The sequence below is a fragment of the Pinus tabuliformis genome, chromosome 3_1 (assembly GCF_031772625.1).
Source record: "Pinus tabuliformis cultivar Carrire ecotype Pingquan chromosome 3_1, CPIR1, whole genome shotgun sequence".
NCBI lineage: Eukaryota > Viridiplantae > Streptophyta > Pinopsida > Pinales > Pinaceae > Pinus > Pinus tabuliformis.
In genome coordinates, this window is record NC_142301.1 from 43408868 (window position 1) to 43416511 (window position 7644).

Here is a 7644-nt window from a genome sequence, read left to right on the forward strand (position 1 = left end):
AACACCACATCTCGGTTGTACACAACCTTCCTTGTTACTAGGTTCCAAAGCTTATAACCCTTTAAACCATTCGTATACCCAATAAGATGCACTTTTCAGATTTACTATCCAACTTTGTTTTTTTCTCCTTTGGAACATGTACATATGCATCACATCCAAATACCCTCAGATGTGAAAGAGAGGGTTTCTTACCAGTCCATACCTCTTGTGGAGTCTTATCCTCCAACGCTAATGGAGGTGATCTGTTGACCAGGTAACATGTTGTCTCCATTGCATCGGCCCAGAATACTTGTCCTAACCCGGCACCACTGAGCATGCTTCTTGTTGCAAAACTCTCCACTGTTATCTGACCTCAACACCTTTATCTTCTTCTCTGTCTAGTTTTCCACCAGAGCCTTAAATTCTTTAAACCTGTCAAAAACTTCAGATTTCTTCTTAAGTAAATATATCCATGTATTCCTTCAGAAGTCATCTATAAATGATACATAGTACACAGACTTACCCAGTGATGGAACCTTTACAGGTCCAAACACATCCCTGTGCACAAGCTTGAATAGTTGTTTCGCCCTCTTACCACCAGAGGGGAAACTCACCCGATTATGCTTCCCGTATACACAATTTTCACAGAAATCAAAATCCAGAGAGCTATTACTCATACCTTCTGCCATACCTCTACCATGAAGTATTTGAAGGCCCTTCTCTCAAATATGTCCAAGCCTTTGATGCCACAACATGGTCTTCTCTCTAGAGACCACTAGATTTTCTGCTCCACTTTCAGGAACCACAGAACTGTTACACCCATCAACAACAGTGCTACCTTGTAGCTTTTATAGAGTTCCAATACAAACTCCCCACATCAATACCAGTGCTCCCTGAACCATCTTGTAGGTATCCTTCTCGAACATTGTTTTTACACCTGCATCATCCAGCTTCCTTTCAGAAATCAGATTTATGGCTAATGTAGGAATATACAGAACACCTGGAAGTGTTCTAACCCTTCCACCTTGCAACATCAAATTTACTTTCCGCGACCAACGATTCTAGCCTTCCTATCATCCCCTAAGAAGACATCACCACCATCATATTTCTCATACTCGCAAAACCACTCTCTATGGGGAGTGAAGTGAAAGGATGCACCTAGTCAATCAACCATGCCTCATGATCTACATGTGTACTTGAAGAAGCCAAGTACACATCCCCACCTTCATCTGAGGTGGTTTTCGACTCTGTAGAAGGAGCATCATCATATCCCTTTCCTTTGTCAGGAGCTTTAGATTTACAATCCCTTTTGTAGTGCCCTTCCTTTCCGCATTTCTAACAAACTACCTTTACAGGTATTCCTGGAGATTTAGATCTCCCTCTAGATTTAGATCTCCCACTCGATGACTAATTTTTGTTTCTGTTCTGGGACCGTCCTCGTACAAACAAGGCATCACCATTCTATCTCTCCATATTTTTCCGTCTCATCTCCTTTTTCAGCAAGGATGAGACTATTTCATCAAACTGCAAGGCAGTTGCATTTCTACCTATTGCAATAACTACACTATCCCACAAATCTGGTAGAGAACACAACAAACTGATGCACTTATCTTCATCTGAAATTTTAATATCAACAGATAGTAACTGACTTACCATAGTATTAAATGTGTTCAAATGCTCTGTCATCGAGTCTCCATCTTTCATCCTCAGGTTATACAACTTTTTCCGTAGGAACAGTTTATTCACCAAAGACTTAGATTGGTACAAAGTCTCTAACTTGTCCCACAAAGCCTTAGTTGTAGCTTCCCCTGATACATTCAACAATATTGAATTTGAGACACACAATCGTATTGTGCTCTTTTCCTTTTGAATCAACTTCTTCCATTTTTCATCAGACACTCCCGTTGGTTTAGTACCCAGATCTACCGCGATCCACTAATCTTTATCCACCAATAGATCCTCCGTCTTGAGTTTCCACAACTCAAAACTCTGACCATTAAATTTCTCGATCTCTATCTTTGCACTGCTCGCCATCTTCTTTCACCACCAAAATTGATCCCACAGATCTCCCAATGAATAGGGTCTACCATAGGCCCGAGCAAAACCCCTCAGCAACAAAGGCGTCCCGTTGAAGCCAAAATAGCTATGCTACCAAATGTAGGTTTTAACCCCGTACTGAAATTACCTACATACGAATTCTAAAAAAGAAAATAAACAAAAGACGAGATCATAACACATAAAACACATATACACAGATCTTTTCCCCTGGATCCCAAAACCAGGACTACTAGCTTGATTTTTCATTATGTTCCTTTCAATGTTACAATACATATTTATGCATGTCAAAGCATCCAATACCATGGACCGAAAACCATTGCGTCCAAAACCATGGACCAAAAACCAACACGTCCAAAACCATGTGCGAAAACCATTCACAAAACCATAGGTAGGTCCGCCCAACCTAATATAGGGTCCAAAAAAAAAATCCTGGGGCACTACCCCTGACCCCATAGAGTGGGCCTACCCACCTCCCTCAAACCCCCCCGACAGGGGGGGCTGCCCCCCCCCACTGTGCAATTGGTGCAATGAAGGGGGGGCTCTTCCCCCCCTCTAACCCCTCGGTTAACTACGTGGGCTAGTCGTGGAAAGAATATAACACAACCCAACACATATCACAGAGTTATAGTTGAAGGCTCAACCTTCAACTTCGCCAGAAGTAAAGGAGCAGCGGGCAACCGCTGTCATAGAAGCAATAGCGGCAGTTGATAGTGCGGTAGTAGACCGCACACAACTTTTTGAGAATTTTTTCAAGGTCTTGACAAGCTTGCAGGAGGACCCTAATGTACAATGACTGGAGATAGAAGCGCGTGAGATGTAGCAGCACTATGATGAGGTCAAAGGCATAGCATGAACCATTGTGCTTGCACAAAGATTAGCGAAGCTAAAGGAGGTCAAACCGCTGAAAGAATGGGTGGATGCAGCATTGCACAATGAAGCAGTGTTGAAGGTGTGACTGAAGCCCTGGCTGGATGAGGCTTACACGGTCACAGCCTCTATTGAAGGAAAGCTTGCGAATCTACAAGCAACTCAGCAAAAGCTTCAAGTTGACAGTTCAAGAGCAGTGACTGAGCAGATAGTTGAAGACGTGAAGCAGGCGGCCGCACAGTGCACTACTGAGGTTGCGGTCATACGGGTCGAGCTGGGAGGTCTTCGTGCTAAGATCTCTGCACCTACCGAGTGACTCGAGGGTGAGTTACAATGTTTGTGTTGGGGTTCTGTTGGGAATGGGATCCCCTAAGGATAGTTTTGGGGCTAAAAGCCCATGTTTGAGTCAAATTTTGTAATAAAGTTATAAAGACTCCACATTTTGTGGTCACGAAGTGCGAAGGTCTCATGAGTCATAAAGGGTTTTCCACCCTTATTTTGTAAAGTAAAGCCAAATGTAAAAGATCTACCCATGGTTCACGGACCATGGGATTGTATAAAAAGAGCTAAGCAAGTAAGATCTAAGTAGTTGGGAAGAGTCATAAGTTGTAGAAGGAGTTCTGAGCGATAAGGAGAGAAGTCTAAGTTTCAGGTCATAGCATAGGTAGATGCTCTGCAGCCAAGTGCATAGAGGCCTAAGGTATAAGTCCACAGCTGAGTGCACAGACTCCTGCAACTGTGTGCATAGGGCAGATAGAGTCCATAATCGTCTGAAGATATCAATAAAGAGAATAATTTTACAAATTTTGTGTCTTTGTTTCCTGTTAATGCATCTTGTCATATTGTGTATGAATTTCATTTATAATGCTTATATGATGTGTGAATGTATTTAATTACGTTGGATATTTGAATGCAAGTAAGAATGTTTGTTTATGCGTAGCGTGCAGATTCCCAAACTACCTTAACTGCAGGTTAGGGCTACGCGAAGGCCAATCGTACCCCTTCACTAAGGTACTGAAGGGCGGAATAAAGGGCTAGACTGACAGGGCCCTAGAACTTAACAACCTGCATAAGAGCAAGAATAGAAGGAATAAACCGACATAACGACCATCTCAGGGTGCAGAAACTTGGTTCTAGCATCCCCCCATACTGCTTCAGGTAAGACTTGATTCCACGCTCCGCGAGCTGATGCCGAAAGGGCCAGTAGTGTAGGGATTTGTTTGGCTAACTAATGTTGAACCTGGGTCAGGCCCCACCAAGACAACAATGGATTAATGAGAAAGATTGGTATTTGACGTTGACATTAGGTTGATTCATTTAATGATTACATGTGGCTAAAATTAATATTGGATGAATTATTTATTATTGTTCTAATATTAAAGATATGAAGATTTTGGAAATGAATGAGTGGAAGGAAAAGAGTCCAGCCCATTCACTTCATATTCCTATGTGGGATACGAACAACCAGAAAACTATCTCTATAAAATATGTGATTTTGGAAGGCATAAGTGATGTTAGAGAATGGATGAATATGTGGGAGTTGATTGAACTATTATGAATTAGTTACCTGACACTTATGAAGTTGATGTGAAGTTGATTTGAAGGGAAGAAGATGCAAAAATGAAGATGGAGATATGTAAATTTTATGACCAGGTAAACCAGTACATTGTTATTTCATGTTTGAATAAGGGGATCAGAGTATCCTTTCAAGTTGAAGCTTGATAAATATCCAATTGGAGTTGGTTGAGGTAGGATCCTCCTATGGGTTGTAGCCTACAGAAAACATATGGGAGTTGGAGCTTCCTTGCATGTTGCAACTTGTAGAAAATGGAGGTAACTGCCTCCTATAGGTTGGGGCCTATATAAAATTAGATGTAATAAGGAGTAGGAGCTTGCCTTTGCATCACAACAATAATAAAACGTGGTTTTCTCCCTTTATGGGTTTCCACATATATTTGGTGTCAATGTCTGTTGTTATTATGTGTTCATGTATCTGGTTTTATTTTCTTATTACTTGTTGATCACATATTCATATGTTGGTTATTATTTGTTATGTTGTTCATGCTATGTATCAGTTAATGATATTAATGAAAAGAAAATTAATGTCCATATATATACTAAACTTATTCACCCATGTTATAGCACCATTTACCACTCTTGGTAGATCCGATTCTCTGGTTATGGCCTAGGGCAACCCTTCCTTCCAGACTTGGTCCAAAATCTAAAAAACAGTGTTTTATTTCCTATACACTACTTTGCCCTGTGATAAAAGTGTGTACACGTGGGTCAGCATATACCCAACCCGCGTACATGTGTTAAAACACTTAAAAATAACAAATTTCCTTAATTTCGAACGGATTTCACAGGTTTTACCTGTTACTCACCTCCTATAGCCCGTGGCCCAACTATTTCCCAACTGAAAAAAACTAATTTGGAGAAGTATAAATAAACCTCCATGGGAAGGCCTTAAAGGAGAAGAAAGGAAATATTGATATTATAGTTGATTTATCCCTGATCGAGTTTGACAAAATCCCTGTGCCTAATGCACTCCCCAAAGCTTTAGGAAACCCTTGTTTCCTCTTTTGAGATATCCTTCATCCTTCTTGAGATGTCCTTGTGTATGATGATGGAGGAAGATTGCTGAGGTCGGGAAAGGACGATTCTGCTTGGAGCTAGACGATGACTCAAGTTGTAGTTTTCCATTTTTCTCATAGCTTACATCAATAAAGAAATGTTGTTCTATTCCTGATATTAAAACGTGTTTATGCATTGATCTATATTGTGATTTGTTTATAAATATTATATTGATGCATAATTGTTCATTCATTTATATGATCTAATGTATATATCATGAATATGCTTTATGTTTCTACTATTTTATATGCTTTGTTTGAATAATTTACAGGTTTCAAAGGCATCAGGGGAAGCAGAGGGTTTGCACCCTGCGGGATCTACCCAAATGTAGGACCTCTGGGTAAGGACACTTCTTCCCAGTTCAGTAGAATAATCATTTAGATTGTTTGTCTCAGCATTTCCTGTTGTTGTTTTCCCTCCGCTCTGTTGGGGTTTTTAACCCAAGACACTAGGGTGTTCTCGCCCACAACAAAATTGGTGACTCCGCTAGGGATAACATTCTTATTATTCCTAGTTTGGGTTGTTTGCTCTCTATAAGGGTTTGTTTTATTGATTGCTTGCTTTTACAGTGTTATTTGACTCATTAACTTCGCAGGCATCAAGTCTGATCTTTTGGATCAGGCCTTGATTTTTTTTTCTTAATTGAGCCTTGTATACGCTTTTTTCTTAGGTTACAGTGGTTTATACATGCAAGTTTCCTCAAACAGACTCACGTATACGTGAGTTTCTTGTGCTAGAAACGTGTGTGCATGCTTCTGTGTCTTTACACAGTTTCATATATAATTTTTTGGATTGTTTTTTCAAATCTCTTTTCCTAGTTAGGTCAACTTCCTAGTGATTTCTGTTGTTTTATGGTCATCCATTGTCTAAAGAACTCAGTTCTCCTGCAAGTTCTCTTTTTCAAAATCTCCTTCTCGCTAAAAGGCCTAGTAGGCCTAGGATTGCTTGTTAATCAAGTTGTTGTTTTGTGTCTTAGGTTCAAGGCTTCTGTCTGAAGTTCTTGGATGCTCTGGTTTTCCAAAACAAGAAATTGTTTTAAATTTCATTTGCAGCCCAGATTTCAAGTTGCCTTGCTTTGATTTTCCTTTCAATTGGCCTTGTTGCTTTTAGTGCTTCTTTTAGTGTCCTTTTGGCAATTTTGAAAGTTTGTCTTTCTTGACATTTTTTCGGTTTGCTGAAATATTTTACTGCTATTCGGGTCAGTTTGTGCAAGTTTGTAGTCTTTCTTGTTTCAAGTTTCATTCATTAATGAGTTTTATAACTTGCAAGATATAAAGACTCCTTGTGCTTCTTTCTTGATCTTTTGAATTTAGTAGTTCTTTTTGTGACCTCAAAAGTTGCTTTAGTTTCCTTAAAAGAAAAACACAAAAAAATTGCTTTTGCTTTTCTTTTTCCCAAGATTTTGGCTTTTTGGTTTCTTTTGTGTTGTTGTTGTTGAGAAATCGTGATCTTTTTCAATTTGTTTTGCTTGCTTTGGAGGGAAATTTGTTGTTAAATTTTTTTTCCCTCTTCATTATCAAGTTGGCTTATTGACTTTATAAAGAAACACATTTGCTTATAGTATGAGTGTTTTTTAGGATCTTGCATCGTCATTTAAATTTGCATTAGGTTAGTTTGCATCTTAAGAATTCTTAGTCTTTTTAGATTTTGAGTGTGTGTGGAGAGTTTCAGAAAAGAAAAGGAAAATATTTTTCTTATATAAGTTTTTGTAGAACCCAAGTAGAAATCACTCTTCATCCAAAGAAAATAACTACATGCATATAGTTAGGTTTCTATTGGTTTCTTTTGCGTCATAAACATCATCAGTTTTACTCTCGTAACACCCATGACTTAAAGAACAACTCTATAAAATCAAGAGATTTAATAAAATGAACTACAACTTTGTATTTTTTTCATTAACAAACACCAACAAATTTAGGTTCATTAGGGCCTTGGAATAGGTGAGTGGAGAGTTAACTCTCCAAGGTTGCTCAAATCATCAAACATAGAAGTTGAATGATGAGTGAAATCCGATATCGTTAGAAAGACCGGGAAAGCTTAGTGATTGGGAGTTAAGCACGAGGAAGAGTGAATACAAGGAGGAGAGATACCCCCTCTCCTACTTGT